The following is a 20,555-nucleotide window of genomic DNA, read 5'->3' on the forward strand; positions in this document are numbered from 1 at the left end:
GAGAATGGTACTGAGCGAAGCATGGTACAAAAGGATCCTCATCCCGCGTTTTATTACCAAGCGCGCCACTTATTGAATAGTCTAAAACAATTTATGGTTGTTTAATTGCTTCTGGGATGATTAATACAACACAGCGATACATTTAAGAAAAACAATTCGTATTATATGCGGAGGTGGTTTTTTTTTTATATTTATTAATAATCTTTTATTTGTCCTTTTGATTTCCACTTGGCTTCAAAATATTCTAAATTACTTGAAATTTACGAATATGTTTGAATTTTTACAAAAATTGTAATACTTATTACACCTCACAAATAAACTCGTCATAGTTCAAAATGTTGTACTTCTCCCATGACAAGTACATTCGTCAAAAACAATTAACTGGTTAATGATTCTATTGAGATGTTTTGAAAATTGTTTAATTTTGTGCTTTCATTAATTGTAAAAGCCATAACGGATTTAGGAATTAAGCGTCTCTAGAGTGTGTGTATTATGAGACTGGGGTGAATTGCATATAAGCCAGTAACCCAAAACAGCTGTCCGGGTAGAAGCTTATAATCTTAATTCGCAATTCACTGCATATTCAACAAATCCTTTGCATTTGTTTTAACGTTTTAAGATGCATATTTTTTAGAAATAAAACTTTCAATGCATAAAATGTGTGATATGCATAATTTTTTTAAATACGTAATCAACCATGTATTATAATTTTATGAGAAATATTAATGGTGACTGCGTATTTTACCTGCAGAGGCATATCTTTCCCATATTTTCTGATTTCATCCAGTCAACACAGATGGCGATGACCTGATGGTAAGGCTTCTTGACCGGAGCGAAATCCGATTCCATGCAAACGGATCTTAATGCATGTTAAATCCATTAGGGTCATATATTCTGCGATTGGCGTGGCAGAGAAATTTGCAAGCAGCTCTTAGGTTTCGTTCTCATTATTTGGCAACGACTCTAAATTGCTATGTACATCCAAAAATTGTCCTCGCGTTGCTTTAAAACTGGATGTTAGTATTACTAAGCTAAATAATTCGTTTAGCATATGTGTAAGTCTTTGTGTTCTGTCATTAAATGATACTCATAATCATATATAAAATTTTGGGTAACTTTAAACGTTATACCCTTCAAATATGCTTAAATTTTTGGTTTTAAGCAGTACTATTCAAATAAAAAAAATATTCGTTCTGTAACAAATAGGATAGCCCTCTAGCGGATATAGAGAAAAACAAGTAGTCAACCGCTAGCCATTAAAAATGTAGCGTCGTTAGGATTTGTCTAAGTTATTTTATGTGTTAATTGTGTTGTATATAATTGCTTGTGAATGTAGATCATTAGATATTAAATATAATTTTATTTGAGCTAGCCAGCATTGATCATTCTTAAATCATTCAGTCACTACTCTAGAAAATAAACTTGAAAATGGGATAATATTTTTATTTTATTTTATTGGGGAAATACATGTTTAGAAAATTTAGTATTCGAGTCTCTAGCCCGGAAAATCATAGTGATAATATTTGAGAATGAAATAGTCTTTGTATCATTTATTTAAATTGTAATAGCAGCGGAAGCATGGCATGCAAAAATTTGTTTAATATCTTAGCAAAGCTAATAACTAAAGCAATGTAAAGTATTGTTGCAAAATACCTAAAAGAAACATTTTTAAAGGTATATTAAAATTGAAGGAAAGAAGTATACAGAAAAAAATGTTAATCTGAATTTTTTAAAAATTAAATTGTGTATAAATGCCTGTTAATGCTGCAAAGCAAACGAGTATAAGCGTTGATATTCGATATATTTTTAATAAAAATCGAGTAACTAGATTCTAAAAAGCAACTATGTTCTAAATTTGGCAGATTTAACTTCAATGGTCTAACCTGTAGACCAGAGGTTCCCAAACTTTTTTTTTCTCGTGGACCACTTTCAAAGTTTTACTATTTTCGGTAGACCCCCTGCTGCTACATTTCTACTGTATTCTCAAAACTCCTAAAAAATATCACCCTAAATTGGGGGTGTTAAAAAGAAAAAAAAAGTAGCACATTTTCAGTTTCAAAAAAGTAGCACAGCGCAAGTCGCATTTCATCCCTTTGCAGGTCTAAACAAGCATCCCGGACGAGCGGACGCACGGGCGGCACTTTGGAAGTCTCGACATGTGGTGTACACTTGTACTATTATCTATTGTTCTATTTAATTCTGTGTTTGAACTGAGTCTAGAATATTTCTGAGTACTTACCTAGGGAATGATGCTACCTACCTACGTTGATAGGTAAATCCAAGTCAAAATTTTTGTTCTTTATTATGAAAACCAGAATTTTTCGTGGACCCCCACTTACAACTTGTGAACCCCTGTTTTCTTTTCACGTCTACGTGGACTCCCGCGTGGTCTCCCATGGACCCCTGGGGGTCCACCTGGACCACTTTGGGAACCTATGCTGTAGACTGTTTCAAACGCATTTTGTAGCTTGTATGTCGCAATTCACAGATTGTATTCAGCCTATGAACATGACGATGTTAAAATATTGATATATTAGTTATTTTTAAACGTGATCACAAGTTGAAGATGGTTTAAAGTTGATCCTTTCTACACCAAACAACTTGTTATTCGCGGATTGAACTTTAAAAAATTATTCAACATTCACATTTTCATTATATATTGTTTGATCTTTATTTTGAATTTGTTGTTAATTGTATTCGCTGTTGAAGAAATACAATGTTAACTGTATAAGCAAAAACGTATTATTCATTTACTTATTGTGATTGCCGTTTTTGTTATTGTCTTTAACTGTGATTTATTGAGCTTTCTTTATTTATTTTATTCTGCATTTATTGTTAGATAATTCATGTCATGAAAAATATATTTTCCTCTAAATGATACAAAATATTTTTCTTTCATAAAAAAAATGTCACTATGAAATATTTACTATAAAGATAACCCGTAAATTTTGTTTTTTATAATAGCATTGTCAGTTATAATGTCTATCATATGCAAATTAAACTTAACATGAGTAAATAAAACTTAACTGTGCAAAGTAACACAGAACCCGAAATATTTCTGAATTAGACTTTTTCCGTCGTTCAAGCAGTTGAACTCATTAACTTGAGAAAACGGTTTTTATTAGCTTAGAAAGCATTTTGGAATCGTGTTTTCCAAAGTTATGGCTGATGTTAAATATCTACTACTGAAGTAATAAGAAAAATCAAGAATAAGATTTACAATGAAAGTAAAGTTTTTTTTTTTTTCATTTATTACATGAGACATTAAAAGAGAATTCGCCTATTTTAGTAGCATTACTTTGTATATATTATGGCTAAACTGCTTGGATATGATTTTGTCTGCTGGCAAAATCTGACAAATAATAGCTCTCAAAAACGGAAATAAAACTCTTGCAACAACCAAAGATTAGTATCGGTGTTTTTTTATTCAGTTTATCTTGGCACAAACAACTAGATCTCCATTCTTGGATTCAAGTAAACTGTTCCATTCGCATCCAATCGGTTATTTCCACTCTAAAAGATAAATGCTTGAACATTTGGCATGAATTCACTGCCGATTTATTTTTGTATGCATAACCTGACTACAATTAAGTTAAACATTCAATCTTTTCCTTTTAGGTACACCAATAATGCTTGGATAATATTTCACTTTGCACTGTTGATTTCATGATGTACCAAAGGAGAAATATTCTTTGTAACGATAAGATTATGCCGTTTTAATTAAAAATTAAATAAACTGAAATCGCAATCAATAATGCACATTAAATGTTCTGCATCAATTTAATTTTGCAAATAATAATTCATTATGTAATCTTAACAGCTCGGTTTTAAAAGAAACTGTTGCTATGTGTTGAATGTGTACAATTGCTATGTTTACAATTTGACTGCGCGATTTGAAATTATCTAGTGTGATAATTTTTGGTTCATATGATGTAATCCTCAAGCACAAAGTTCTCGCATTGTCTTGAGAATTGTGGAAATTTTGATTACCATCCACAGATTGTATGACTATATGATAATCAAATAATTCTGAATACTGTCTAGCAAACTGTAGAAATCCGGGTACCATCCATATAGACTTAATATGCTTCAATTAAATTTAAATGCTTTTATTAAATCATCTCTTTGTATTCATTACATGTTAAGACCCTTTTCTGGCCATTCATACGTTTGACTTATGTTTCTACGATCATTGCTTGTATGGAAAGGAACATTTTTCATATCATTGTATGAGTTCCGTTGGTATATTTTACAAATCTATAGCCTCGATATTGAAAACCTATGTATGTGTGCCAAACGCTTATATCGAAAGAAACATGTTCATTCAAAAATATTAACATAATATTCCGAGTAAAATAAGATACAAATTATTATGTGTTAAATGAGACATTAATCGTCTCCATTGAGAATTATTCCTGAGTTTTATGTTTTTACTTTTCGTTACTAAGTGTAGAGAAAGTATTGTAATTGCCAAAAAAATTCGAATTCGCGATTTTGAAAAATTTATATGTTTTACTTCTCTGGTCTGTCCGTCTGTTAATACATTAACCCAAAAGGCTTTGAACTGGACAAATGAAAATTTGTATATGGTCATCCTACCAAATTTGTAGCTATCTATTAAATTTTGAGCTAATCCCATTCAGAAATCTATGTCTGTATGTCCAAATATAAGTTAGCACAGTAACTGCAAGATGAAGAGCACTAGAGAATAAAATTTGATGCACAGATTTAATACATAAATTGTTAGTTAAATTTGGAACCAAATCAGTCAAGGAGTTGATCGTCTGTTTATCTGTACTGTCACAAGCATGCAAATGCAATAACTTGTGGTGAAAGCTTATAAGCCAGTTAACAGCTACTATGCACGAGCAATTGTTTTTGTATTGTGGTCATGTTACAAAAATGCAATGACGTAGATATGACATTTAGTAGTGACGATGTGACTACGATTCCGTATCAAATGTTTGTTTCAATCGATTGGTAAAAAATGCATCTAAAACACAAAGTCGATTTTCAGGTATTATTAACCGCATGCCAAGGATTAAATGATAAATTATTTGATAAAAATGATAACTTCACCCCAAAAATCAATATTTTATAACTGTTGTAACATACAAGACAATCGGAAAAAAAATCCAAAAATTTTTGTGGAAAGATAGGATAACCTTTTTATTAGAATATGCGAGAAAGTTTTGGGAGCCCATTTCCCTTGGCTTTATTTTCCTTTTTGTTATTTGCGTTTACGCTAAGATTTTGTAATTTAACTAATTCTCATCAAATGAATTTCCTCCTTGGAAATTAATAATACTCATCCCCATTTCTTTCTAAAAAAATTTTCAATTATCGTTTTCTTTGCCATTTGTTTCATGAGGTGCGCCTATGTTCTGCTGACAGAGTCTCGATCTCGAAAAAAAAAAGAAGCAAAACCTCATTCTTTTTAAGATCCGCAGTTTACTTGAGGTTGCTATAAATTTATATTAAATGCTCTCCCACTGAAATAGCATGAAATTTCAAATTCTTCATTTTCAGAAATAGCAACTACGTCCCAAAGTTAACGGAAAAAAGTTGGTTTGATTATATAACATTTCAATTAAAGCGTAATTTTAATTTAAACTAAATATTCTGCTTCATGTTTCCTTGCAATACAGATTATAGTCATTCAGATACATACTATTAATGTGTAAATTTGTCAAAAATACAATGAGATGTTTTTGGAAACACACAGATTACGATGTTTTCATTCTCCCGCTGGTAACTGAAATTAAATGGTTAGTGAAAACACATTAAGTAGCAAGTTTCTTTTAACTGCACAAGTTGTTTTTACAATTGCATAGTAATATACAACACAATTTTTTACAATACTATTTGATACAATTCCGTCAACAACTTGGAAGACATTTCTTTTGAAACAATACGCATAAAAATAATCGATAGTATCTCTTCGAAAATACTTTTTGAATAAATTTAATACCATATATTATGACTGCATTCTCGTTGCCACAAGAAGAATCCTGAAACTCCCAAATCGCGACATGAGAAGAAAGCAGTATGCAATTGAGAAGACAGCGACACCTTTTGATGCGCTTTGCAGATAACTATTGCCAGATTTCAGTATTCCCTTGGAGATTACGGAAAACATTTTGGGAGCGTGTTAAATTGTTGACTTTTTGTATTAATCGTTCTTTCGTGAAGCAAATCTGAAATGTTTATAATAATGATTTCATTTTGCTTATTCGCGTAGGTGGATAATTTTTTTAACTGTGTCGGTCGGTGAGTCTTCCTATCTATTTTGGTTTTTGGCAAGAGGTTTCGAAACGGCGCCTCCATGTGACGTCACGCACAATGGAAACAGTGTCTCCTCCACCCACCTAATGATTAATAGAGGGCGAATATCACGCTGGAGAGTGTGTCAAGTGCGTTCAGAGCAGCCATTAAAGCCTGCGCTCAAGTAAAAAGTGGCAGGTTTGAGAAAGGGAGCTACTCGTCACTAATCGTCAAGAGAATGAGAATCTTATAATTTATGTTTTATCGATATAAAAAAGCATGTTTGTTTTACTTATTTTGAGCTTGTGATTTGATTTCGGAAGATGGCTTGTTACAATGAGGACATTCATTTTTTGAACTGAATTTTTAAGCTTTTTTAACTCGCAACCTAGGAATATTACAAAATCGGAAATGAATTTTATAGGATAATTTGTTGTGTGATTTGCTTTAGTTTGATTATTTACCCTTTACCTTATGATAAAAAGATTTTAATTTGTTTATAATTGTTTAATTTTTACTTTCTTATATGTGTATTACAGAAGTATAGTAACCGCCAAAAAAAATTAGAACTCGAGATTTTGACTAATTCTCACATTTTAAACCTCCCATAAGTTCGAGTAATGAGTTCGCATAACACATTTCTGGAAAATATTCGTCTGTCAGTCTGTTTGATAAAGATAACTCAAAAGCGCTTTCAGTAGACGGTTGAAATTCGGTATACTGTCTTTACACCAGATTTCTATCCAGATTTTTTGCAGATTTCCATCACATTTTGTGTAAAATCTGTTCAGAGTGTGGTGAATAGCATATAATCCAGTTAACAACTACGCTACACGATCATATGCTTTTGTATGATGGTTATGTTACTGGATTGCGAACCACAAGATCCCAGGTTCTATCCTCGCTCATACCAATCCCCAAATTGGTGACCTCGAACGATGAATCTTCAACCTTCGTAACAGCTGTTGTGGCGCCATCTACCCGCAACTAAAGTCGCCAGACTCACTTGGCGCAGCAGCATCAGCAACCATTCACTCACACGCACGCTCGCCGCTATTCAACTGGGTACAGGCCCATTTGACAACAGCTAAATACATCACCACGCAACAGCTATATCATTCGTCTCACCTCCGACTCACTGGAGGGAGAGTCACTGGTGAATAGCATATAATCCAGTTAACAACTACGCTACACTAGCATATGCTTTTGTATAATGGTTATGTTACTGGACTGCGAACTACAAGGCCCTAGGTTCTATCCTCGCTCATACCAATCCCATAAAAGAGGAAGTCTGTTTGTCTGGCTGTTCGAATATAAATTAAAAAATTCTAGCTCACTTCTAGATAGATAAAATTCAGTACACAGATTTATCATCTATAGAGTAGACACCTGTCAAATTTTGAGACAAATGGAATAAGGGGTTAACTGTGTGTAGGTCTGTACTTTGAGAGACATATAAACGCGATAATTTAAAAAAAACCAAAACCTTAAATATATATAATTAGGTGTGGAATTTTGCGACTACAAGTGCATTTTTTTTTTCTTTTTTGCCTTTTTGTTTTAATCGGTTGAATAAAACGTTCTAAGACACACGTTCGATTTTTTGGGTACTATTAACGCATGCCAGGGATTAATCGCCAAATAACTCGCCAAGGATAACACGATAAATTCATTAAAAATGCTAACTTCACATCAAAAATTAATATTCCGTAACTGTTGTACGCCAATATCATTTAAGGCGTTCTCTGGTATGACAAGTTTTATTAGAGAATATGTGAGAAAGTTTTGGAGAGACCACCACCACTGGTTTTATATTGACATGCCGATAAATCAAGCAAATGAATTATGGAAAAAATACGGCCTTTTTCTCGTTCAACAAGCGAACATTTTATGTTCAAAAACATACGCATCTCCTGTGTAAACTTGAATTTCTTCGTATTTGTTATTGCATACTTTCGGTGATTATCTTGATAAGATTCATTATTCATGCCACATAAAGAACAATGAAAGTGCGCTGCTAATCCAAGAAAAATATTACTAAAAGGTAGCGAAGGTTAGTTTTTTTTACTTATACAATCAATCTACAAAGTTTTTCCTGGATTTTTTTCGGTTCTGAAGACGATTGTAAATTTTCATTTTATGTGACAAATAGTCTTTTACGATTTGAGGATTATAAATCATTAAGGCTAGGATGGCTGTAAAATATATAATGCAGAAGAATTGAACAGAAAATGAGTGTTAAAAACGATTACTTTCTTCGAAATTCTCATGGAATTTTCCAGTAAGAATCAATAGAGAGATTAATTCATGTGTTGCGATGCATCCAATGGAATTGTTTTACTGAAAAACATGAAACTTATCACGGATCTATTTATTCAAAATATTTTTACAGAAAGAAACGATTGGTTTCTCCGAGAAAAAAATTATCATAATTTAGTATCATTTTCTGTACAATGAAAGTGAAAATTCATCGATGTTCAGTCTAAAAACTCTCCTGCATGAAATCATATGAAAAAATGGCTCATTCAGATTTCTCTCATTAGTCTTTTAATTTCTGAAAATGAATGAATTTCTCATTTTTCAAAAAAGGCTTTCATCTAATAGCTCTAAGAATTACATAGTAAACAAATAAAAATGAACTCTTATTATAGAGAGTGACTTTTCTTTAATACACTACAGTAATTCAATTTAGAGGTTCTGTCTTTCAATCTAAATTTTTAGTTTATTTATAATTAATTTGATTTAAAAAAAAGTAGTTATTTGTATAATGATTTGTTATAAGAAAAATGAGTTCTTAGCATGGTTTAGGAAAGGAGTGACAATTAATAATTTATTATCTACTTAGAATGTATATAAAATGACCCAAATATAATGTATTAAATCAATAATAAAACATGAGTTGTATAACTGGTGATAAGACTAATTAAATAATGAATCAATGTCCATATTTTGTCATTTTAATGAATTTCATACGTTCAAATGCTATATTAATTTTATTTGTCAATTTATTTACATTTGAGATATAAATTACTGCTTAATACAGAAAACTAATCGGAAAATTACTAAAATTTTATTTCAATATACTTCATAAATAATTTATCGGCGATTCATATTTATAGAATCTATAAAGCTTCTTTTTTTCACACACTAGTGGTTAAGAACCCAAAAATAAGATTGCCATTTCTTTTGTTACCATAAATAAGGAAAGGGAGGGGAGAGAATTATTCTTGTCCAGCTGTACCAGCAACTTTCTTCGATAGGGTACTGTCATCAAACCACTTGAGACAGGCGTCACACATAAAATGTCATTTGGCATCCACTTGATGCTTTCGTCGCCTTCTAGGCACAGCCTAGTTTATTTTCTTCTATATTTGAGTTTTTTTTCAATCTTTATTACATTGATTTTATTGCAACTATATCTCATTTTAATAGGACCTGTTTCAAACAATTAAGAATCGTTTTTTTTATAAAAAAATTATATGAAGGAAAATTTTTAGTATTAGCTTTAAATTCTTCGTAAATCAATAGAACAAAAGTTTATATATTATTTAATTACCCCTTTTAATCTCCTAGAAGCTTAAAGAGCTCATAATTGTCGAATTTCTTTATTTCTAACTAGAGGGCCGCGGTGGCCTGATGGTATGGTCGCAGCTTCGGAACCGGAGGGTTTCAGGTTCGAGACCCGATTCCACCGAAGAACCATCGTGTAAGCGGGTCTGGTGCACGTTAAATCCGTCGAGGCCAAACATCCTCCCGCTGGTGTGGTGTGGAATTTGTGCTATCAGGAATCATAATAAATAAACATTTCGACAAAGTTACAGAAATAAAATATTAAAAGAAGTTAATTTAAAATAAATTATTCACATGCGATTAAATTAAAAATATGCTGATACATAAAAAAATTTAAGGGTAGGAAACGAATTTTAAGTGAAAGTTTAATAAAATAGGAGGGCCTCATAATGGTCACTGCATCGGAGCTAAAAAAAAAAAAAAAAAAAAAAAAATTCGTCTATTATTTCTCACGATTAAGAATAGGAAATTTCGGCTTCGACAGTCTTCTACTAATTCAACAATGGCTTTAAGAACAAATATATTTAAAGTGGTTCTTATTAATAATTAGCATTAAAAATATTTTTTTCCCGCTTCCATTTCTATTCACGGTTTTGGAATTTTTGGTTTGTAAATGTGGGTTCAACGTTGCTTTTCTTTTAAAATTAGCTATGCAAACATTCTTTTATGTGCATTGAACTTAATCGTAGGTCAAAAGAACTCGCGTTGGTGTGAAAATTTGGAGGGAGATGCAGACGTTCTGGCTATAGTTCAAAATTAGGAAGACTACATTCAGTTAGATTTGACAAGTCAACCAATCTCGTAAGAATATAGCTTTATCTTTCTGCATCAAAATTACGCTCAAACTAATGTTGTGGAAACGATACCTACCGACAGTTGAGACAACTTTCTCTGTAATATGACACTAATGCCTGTGAAGTTCAGTATTTTATCTCAAAAATCAATGGCATGTCAATAATAATTTCAGAGATGCCTTGCTGAAAATATATTACGTTGACACCCATTTCAGTACTTCTAATTAAAGAATTGGTTAATACTATTGTGATACTAAATACTAAATTGTGACATAATACTAAAATACTAAAATTAATACTAAAATTGTGACATTCTTTTCGTTTTCAGTTACATTTCCGCAATCAGCACCTGCCTCCCCCATATGTTGCAATTTTCGAGATTAAATCGCCGATTCGCGAATTAAAGAACTGAGTCAGTATCAGGTAACAGCACATAACCAATTTACTTATAGCTTATATGACTCTTATTCGCCGTGTTAAGATATATGCAATCCATCCTTCATATAAAATTTTTAAATTTCACTTTTGAAATAAATTGAAGACAAAACTTTCGAATGTTAAAGTATTGCAAAAAACGGGGTCCACCGTGATTTTCAGTTTTGCTTACCTGTATCTTTTCTATGATAGGCAACGGTGACATTCAGGAATTTTGGGTTCCAAGCAATGCACATTATAAGCTCTCTCCCCTCTTGTAATAACTGGCCTATTTAGCTTCATAAATCTGTACATTCTTAACTTATCTATCCTGTAATGATTTATTTTATTTAAAAATGTTTAGTTTTGTAACTCTAATAAAATTTTTATTTTTTATTACACAGAACACTGGAAAAAATGACTAGAGCAATAAAATTCTTGAAAAATTACTGTAGTTATTAGTTTAAGCTTTTCGTACGTATAAAAAATTAATTACTATGATAATTTTAAAGGAATGATTAAATTCTAGCAAATATAATATTAAAAACATTATTTTACCTGACTATCAGATGAAATATAGCATAATCAATTAATGAATTATTGACATTTCTATAAATTATGAATAAATTATTATATTTTAATTTGTTTAGCACGGATTTTTAGTAATTCTGCGAAAGTACACATAGTCCTAATTCAAGAAATTTGTATATATTTTACAAATTTAATTATAAACGATACTAATATTTTTCATTCGACTTGTCTCCCAATTATAACGATTCTAAAAGGCGTCTAATCTGCCTTGTCAGAAATTTGTCATTGATGGCAAGAAAAAAGAATTGAATCTTTGTGCCCTCTAATTTCGGTTTTCTCTTTTAAAAAAATGTTAAACATTATATATTACAAGTGAGAAAAAAAATATTACGAAAATACAGATATTAATTTTTTTTAATGTGTAATAACGCCATATTGGAGAGAAACATACAAAATTTTCTTTTCAGTAACTTTTTATTGGAATTAATTTGAAAAACATATTATGCAAACTATAAATTTTAATTTAATTTTGATTATGCTTTTATACGTTTCATTCATTTAAAGTAGAATATTAATAAATTTTTGTTCAAAATGGTGGAGTCAAATCTTAATAATCAATAACATAGCATAAACTTTTATTTAACTTAATTAGAGTAAAATTATGTTAATAAATATAAAGGACCAACATGAAGGAAAATTTAGAAATTAAAATTTCGTCTTCTGTGTTTAATGAACCTTTCTATGAGATACATTTCGTCGAAAGCTCGCAAAAAGCAGGAATGAAATTGCAATTTTATCGCATAGCTAGTCTTAATCTATCATCATTTTTTTTTTTTGTAAATTTCCAATAATAAGCCCATTAAACTACGTCAATAATTTAACTGTATTCCAACTCTTGGTATACTGCAAACGTCTTGAAATTAGCTATCATTTATCTACAATCTTCTTGCACTACTTTGTTGTGTTAATGCTTGAAATTGGAAGTTCCTAAATAATTTTTAAACCAGAAAACTTCACTTATTGCAATTTAAAATGCAAAGAAGAAGAAAATAACTTAGATTACTTTACGAATAAATCATATGTGCAGTAACATAAATGTGTTAAAACGAACTACTCTTTTGTAGTTAGTCAAGGAAAAATATTCTTGGAAATTTCGGAAGGTCTTAAGTAGCGTTCCAAATTTCACCATTCGTAAATGAGGATTCTAGCTTCTAGCTTTTTTTTTTTTTTTTTACAAAGTTCAGTCATTAGTCGCATGACTCATGCTAAGAATACAAACGGAGACCAGCTGACACTACAGTTTCTCACGAAAAAGGTCTAAGCGTATTGGATATCTCCAATTCGAGTAAGAATTCTATCGCTGTTTCTTATCACAATGTGTTTGACGAATATCATGTTTCCACAGAGATTAAGGCAGTTTATTAAAATTGGTCTTTTTAAAAGAATTTTAAGAAGGTGTAAAATTCGCATAGAGACATTTATTTGGCGTTAACATAGTTTTCTACCATTTTCGTGGGATTGATTTTTTTTTAAAATTCCTTCTATTTCTTTAACCGTTCTTAACTGATCATTTTTAATAAAAAAAATAGATCACTTTATAAATGCAAAATTAGTCCACCAATACTTGGAATGAAATGTATTTGATATAATAAATTTGCACATTCTCATGGATAAAACTTTTTATATTTCATAATTAATGCCTGAAAAATAGCAAAAAATTATACTTTATTTAAAAGTATTCAATCAACTGATAAAATTAATATGTTTGAATCATTCACTAGAATTTATTTACTTGAAATTTAATTAAATATTTTATGCTGTTAAAGTAGATTTTATACAAGGGTAGAAAGGCGAAGAATAATACGAAAGGTAAAAACCCATACCATTCTTTCATTCTTTTACTTGGGCTATAGCGATCTAATATTTAGCTTAACAGTTAAAGATTTAAATTAAGGTTTGGCCCTTATTTCATATTGCACTCTATCTAATATATATAATTTAAATGCACCTTGTGTATATTTAATCTGCCCTAGCAAAACTGTTTTCATATCAGTAACATATGGATATTCCTAGTATTGGCTATTTATAAATTTCAATACATTTATTTATAAAATATATTGATTTTAATGATACAAAAATTAATGCTTATAAAATCAGTATCGAAAGTGGGGAAACTCCATTTCCGATATTTTTCTGCTTCTCAAAAGTTTTATTCACCAAAAGCTTATTAATAAAATATTTATTTTTGTTTTCCCCCACATAAAAAAATAATATTAAATTGTCTTTTTTTCTTCTCTTTATTTGTGTAGTATCTAGTTTTAAGAATACTTTGATGAATTTCTGTTTTTTATATTTATGCGTTGCATTTTAAATGCTTCAGTGTTCCATTGCTTCCAATGTTCAGGTTTAAGAATGGAACATTATATTACAAATCGTGTTTAACTTATATAAATAGATGATATCACTTTTAAGAAAACAAATATACTTTTAACAGCCAATATATTCTGTTTCTGCTCGCTTTGCATTTCATAAACTAAGTGAAATCCTAAGAGCGATAAATTGTTTATTCGTTCCCAAAAGATAAACAATTTTTCCCTAAATATTACATCCATGCTTATACTTCTAATTACAATGATTCATTAAATAAGGTGGATAACTGTGTGAAAAAAACATTTTAGTTTTTGTGGAGGTTAATAATAAATATTTTTGAAAAACGGAATTTTTATGCGGTAAAAATAGTGTATAACTGTCAATATCTTTCGATTTATATAATATGTAAGCATTATTTTATGTGAAGCAGAATGCAGTTTTGAAGACAGTGAAGAGACTATCGATTTCGTGACATCGTTTATTTCATTTTGGAGAAGCAGGCATTATGTACAAGCAGTAGCGACGAGCAACACACAACACAGAACGACGCAGAAAGGAGTGAGGATAAAGCTCTTGAACATTTTATCCCTGGTCTTATATAACCTGAGATTTTGATAAGGAAAATATTTCTTTACAGTGCTAATATATTATTAGGATTTCGATAGGGATTTTTGCTATACGTGTCGACGAGGTAAGGGAAACACAGGGATCTTTTAAAAAAGAATTTGTCTCCTCAGCGGTATTTTGTCCCTTCCCTCGGAGTGTGAGAAAGTTAGGCTTTTAGCCGATTCAGCAATTTTAAAAAGCTTCTCTTGAATTAATTAAGTAGAGAAAGTTGAATTGGATCAAGAAATAAGAGAATGAATTTACTATGGGCTAAATTCAGATAAAATCTTGGAAATTAATTAAATTGAAATTAAGAGTTTAAAATATCATTACACACACACACACATACACACAAAGTTTTAAACCTACATTTAGGAAATTAGCAGATATGTTTTTCTAAATTTGGATAGTCTTATCACATATTTAAACTAAAACGTTTACTTTAGAGATTCAATTTATTCAATACGAAGAAATTGCCATATGAAATATTTGTTTAATAGTACGTCATTTAAGCCTTTACATTCCAGAGATACGGCAACTCTATAAAAAATACCATCAGAAACAAAGGATTAATCATCATGACTGAAAGAAATTTACTAATCAAGTGTAATTGTTATTCACTTTGAATGTTCGATAATTGTAATTTTCAATTTATAAAGAAAGGAAGAGAAATTTTAAAAATTGAATATTCAAAATATATCGGAGGAGTAGTGCAATTCCAGTCATGAAAATAAAGGTGTTAATTCACAATTGAGTGCGTGATATTCAGTTTTCCGAAAGAATGATGCATTTCAGTCATGAAGAATATTTTGTAATGCTGATTATTTATGCTACATGTTATGCAACTGCATGTATTGTTAATAGAATGTCCCTTTCTATAATTGCCATATCATATTTGAACAAGTTTAGTAAACACTTCAATAAATGTATTATTTGATAATTGTTTAAAAAATATAACGAGAATAAATAAATAATTTTCTGATTCCGCCACTTTAATAATTTGTTGTGATATTCTATTATCTCTGAAATGTGAAACGAAAGAATAATAATAAATGACAATCTAAGAAATAAAAAAGATGCCTAAAACAATAAATTTGCATTTTAATAATTCTGCAATTTTATAGATAGAAGTGGGAAACATTGTTTGTAAATAAATGAATGAATGTAAGAAAAACTTTGAACTAATTTACGTTTTTTTACTATATGGAAACTATGTAAAAATTTAATTTTACTAACTTTTTTTATATCTACTTTCACATAAGCTAAAGCATATTTTATGCAACTGTTCACTTCATTTAATGAAACATTGTAACTGGAGGTATAATTTTGGATGCAGTATTTAAAGAGAGAAAAACTTGTTCCACTGTTTAACCCTATATATGAAAACAATTTCAATTGGTTTCTGAAAAGAAATACAACTTGTATCTTTTATGCATCTTATTCATATTCTACTTTTATGATTGTGTTTAGTTTAAAATTAGACACATTAATCATATTCTTTCACGGAAACAAGTTTGTCAACCTTGTTGGCTACCTTAATCTGTTAATAAAGGGTCAACTGCCAATCAAATTTTAAATTGAATTATAAATCTTTAGAAAAGGTTATTACCCCTTATTCATCTTAACTGGATACAGCAGAGTAAAGGTATGAAGCAGAATTTCTTCAAACATTGAAAGACTGAATAAAAACAAAAAAGCTTCCTTCATCATGCATAGTTAACTAATTTTACTAAGGATTCTAGATACAAAACATTATGTTTCCATCTATAAAAGGGTATCTGATGTCTACTACTAGTTTAAAAAATCGTTTTATTATTGGAGCTTTTGACAATTACAGACAAGAACAGAAATTTATCGTGTTTTCTTTTCCTTCTTTTGCGTTTATTTTTTGAATAATTTATCACTTTTGTTTGATTTAGGGAAAAAAGTATTTTGCTGAATCTGTTGAAATCTGGGATACTTTTTGCATGAAAGTTTATATAAGGAAAACAAAACACCATGAAAATGAATGCATATTTATTATTTCATGATTAATATTTATAAAATTTCTCAGTAAACCAATTTCGTAAAACTTTAAAACATATTCTAGCTTAACTTTGAACAATTCTAATTTTTATTTTTTACCCTAATACCCAAATTTTATGACATTTGTATTTGTTGATATATTTCAAATAGATCATGTAGAAACAAAAAATTTAAAAATATTAGGTTTTTAGCATTAAAAAATTCTCTTTATTAACTGATAATAATTTAAAATTTATGGAAAAAACGCTTTTAAGATTATGTTAGCATCGAACATTTCTAACATTATAACTTCCGTTAAGTAATAAAATATTATACCGGATATGATATGGTGTTATTTTCTGAATTTAAACAGACATATACGAGTTGCAAAATATTTGCCACGTTCATTTGCGGTATAATATATAGAAATAACCCTCCTATGTTAAGAAAAATTTTTAAATTTTCAATGTCTTGGATTTTTTTTACTGTGGCTCGTTACTTTATTAAATTTACTTTTTATTTGAGCACGAACAGAATATTATACAGTTTTTTATAGAACTGATTTTGTCAATTTCCGAAAAATCCTATTCCTAATGACTATTCATAATTTTTATATCTTCTTATAAAAAACAGTTTAAAATATTTAATTTAAACAGCAGAATAGCTCTGCTGATTTCTTTGCACTTTTTCCATATAATTTTTAAACGCAAACTATATTATAAAATTCTGGCGTTCTTTTCATTAGTTAAATTTATTTGCTAATCCAGAAAGAAAGGAATGTAATAAAAAAATGAAAACAGGAAAAATGGCGAAACTTGGAACATAAGAATATTACGGTGCGCGCCTTAGTATGTATTTCCAAACGACAGCTGTTGCGGTGTTGCACTCCCATTGTGTATTCACAATTTTAACATTCTTCCATGCATTTCCATATATAGAAAATAACTTTCGATTACGGTGAAATCTGTGCACACACACAATCGCTGAGCCGGTGGTTTTTAATCGCCCGTCTGGCTGTAAGTTCATGACATCATCGCTTTTCTGAAGACTTGTGACATCACGGTATGACGTCACTGCCTTCTGTTCTTTGGAGCACGAGTAATGTTTCCGAAGAGCTTACGATTAGAATTCGAGACATTCTCAGGAGAATTTTTTATCGTTGAGTCATATAAAGTGTCAAGTGAGGAAATATCGTGTGCAGTATTTCATCTGCGACCCAGCTATAGACCATTAATGGAATTATGTGCGAATGGTTGCAGAACACTTGAAATAAATTTCATTTGGACTTTTTTTTTTCTCTTTTACTTTTATGAAATGGAGAACTAAATTCCAGCTGCCATAAGTAGTAACTATAATTGGAAGAGTTTTCTTGCAAATAATTACAAAATGTTACATGATAATTTAATTTCTTTTTATAATTAAATGTCGCCTTAAATTCTTATTCCTATTGATATATAACAAACAATGATCGTATTCCTTTAAAAAATTAACCATCAGTGAAAAGTTATTATTTTAAGGACCAGTAATCCGAATAAAAATATTATTTTAAAGACTATCTCAAAGTTTCGTGTTCATGAATTCTTATCTATGTCGAAGGTACAAATATTTGAATTCAATCAAATACCAAATGTTTTTTAATTCAAAAGATTCATTCCATTGCATAGAATACTCTATAAAAATTAAAGCATATTTTTCTGTATTAAAAAATGTTAAATATCATTAATATTTCGTATCTGTATTATTCCTACGTATCCCCAAATTTTTTTTCAAAGCATTAGTCATTAGTAATAAATTTATAAGAATATGTATTGAGAAAAAAAAATCGTTTTAGTTTGTTTATTCTTTTAATCGTAATAAGCATAAGATTGTTTTTGGAAATAATTTGATTTCATTTCTCAAATAAATTTTCAAGTATAAAATCAAATAGTGGATTTATTGTGTGTGTGTGTGTGAGCGCGAGCGCATACAGGGAAAATGGTGGAACTAACTTGACTAAGACTAAGGCAAATTCGACTAAGATTCCAGAGGGTTTCGTTATTGCTTGATGGAAATAAGTACATTTTCCAAGTTCCAACCTGAAAAGCTTCAAATGCAGAATGTCAAAAAAAAAAAAAAAAATCCCTCCTTTTGTTCGCCTCATCTTAATAAGATATAAATCTAGTAGATCTGTTCACTTTATATATGATTTTTCTTAGAATTATAAATATTGCTAAAAGCAAACGATGTTTTGAATGACGCAGATCAATCAAATTTTTATTTCTCTCATATCTTCGACTTCTAAGCAATTCAAGGGGCCATTAAGTTACTTTCTTTTCCCTAATTGCAAATCAATAAAATAAAATAAATATGATTCCAGGAGCTATAATTTATAAAAATGTTATTCTTCGAATCCCTTTAAACCTTTAACCAGAACCTTCCTTTAAACCAGATCGTTTAAAATTCCTTTAAATTAGAAATTTATAGATTAATTAATGATCTTAATTTGTTAAGAAAATTATTTTGAACTGTTTGCTAAACATTGGGCTAATTTGCTGGGCATTCTTATAATGCACTAATATAAAATTTTAAACATTTCGGCATATCATTAAAATCAAATTTTGGTTCATTTTTAGGTTTTTGATCTATTATTTCTGTAGTATCATAATAAAATAAAACATAAATATCTTTGGAAATTTGATTCATATTACTAATAATATTTTAATATCAATTACTTGAAATATATAATACTATTATAATTTTATAGTAACATTATATAATAATATTAATGTAATTATAATATTAATTATTAATATCATTTTGCTTTGTTCATTAAATAAAGTTTTACATAAATATCATAAGCAAAATACTAAACATATAAATTTGAACAAGAAAAAAGTTTTAACTTCTTTTTCATTTTAAAAATTCATTCAACTATTCCAATTATTAGCAGTGATCAAAAATTTAAGTGCAGCTGAAATTCAGTTTCCTCATGAAGTAGAATAAATCTATTACTTTTTAATCTAACATGTTTTTTTAACTGTTAACAGAATTGCAGTTTAAAATAAGTTTTTTTAAAAAATTTTGAGTTGTTGATCTGTTGTTTCTCAATTCCTACAATTAGATGAAAAAATGCAAATATATGAATTATGTTAAGACGTTTCCTTTTTTTTTTTTTTTTTTTTTTTGTTAATTTTTTTATTTATATATCTTTCCCAAAATATTATTTCCCGCCAGAAAATAATGAAAACGATTTTAAAACTCTAAATGTTTGCTTTCAAAAATTAATTTAGTATATTTGTATTATTTTGGTGGCAACCGAAACTAACAAATAATTCTTTGTTTTTTAATTCTTAACACAGAGAAGGAGTGATTCTTAATTCTTCATTCATATTATTTTTCGTGTTAGAAGAAATATCTGATTAGATGAAAAATATTCGATATTTTCATGCATTTATTTATATCTATTTTAAACAGAAACATAAAGACTCATGAAAAAGGTATTTTTCACATTTTTTAAGATAAAGATATTTTTTATTTATATTTAAAATACCTTACCATTTTTAATCATTTAGGATTATTTCGTTATTTCATGAATCTGTTTTGTATATTAAAGTGCTATAATCAATTTTGAAGCAGATTTAAATGACAGCTAGTATTTTCCTAATATCTCATGTTGATTTCTGAATATTATGTTTTGAATTTTTCTATCAGTAATTTCCTGGCATCACTCCCAAATATATCTAGAAATCTTACAAGAATTTACTGTTTTATGCGAATTTATTCACGTTTTTCTTGGTATTTGAAGTATTTTTAGTTTCAATAAGAAAAATAAATGCTGTTCAAGGCTTGCAATAAGATATGAAAACGATAAATCAACTCTTAAAAAAAGCAAAATATTTAACCGTTTTAACTATTTGTTTTATTTCGCGATAAAAACAAATAAATTGTAAGCAACAATGTCAAAATAGTTGCTTACAATTTTTAAGAAATTTAATTTAAAGAAATGTGTATCTCATAGTTTAT

At 29.3% G+C, this 20,555-nt stretch overlaps 1 protein-coding gene across 3 annotated transcripts in view; it reads left to right on the plus strand.

Annotated features, from left to right (window-relative positions):
* LOC129963499 (filamin-A-like) overlaps positions 1-20,555 on the plus strand; it is a 152,429-nt gene that overhangs the window by 34,403 nt on the left and 97,471 nt on the right. The window lies entirely within an intron of this gene.

The sequence above is a fragment of the Argiope bruennichi genome, chromosome 3 (assembly GCF_947563725.1).
Source record: "Argiope bruennichi chromosome 3, qqArgBrue1.1, whole genome shotgun sequence".
Classification (NCBI taxonomy): domain Eukaryota; kingdom Metazoa; phylum Arthropoda; class Arachnida; order Araneae; family Araneidae; genus Argiope; species Argiope bruennichi.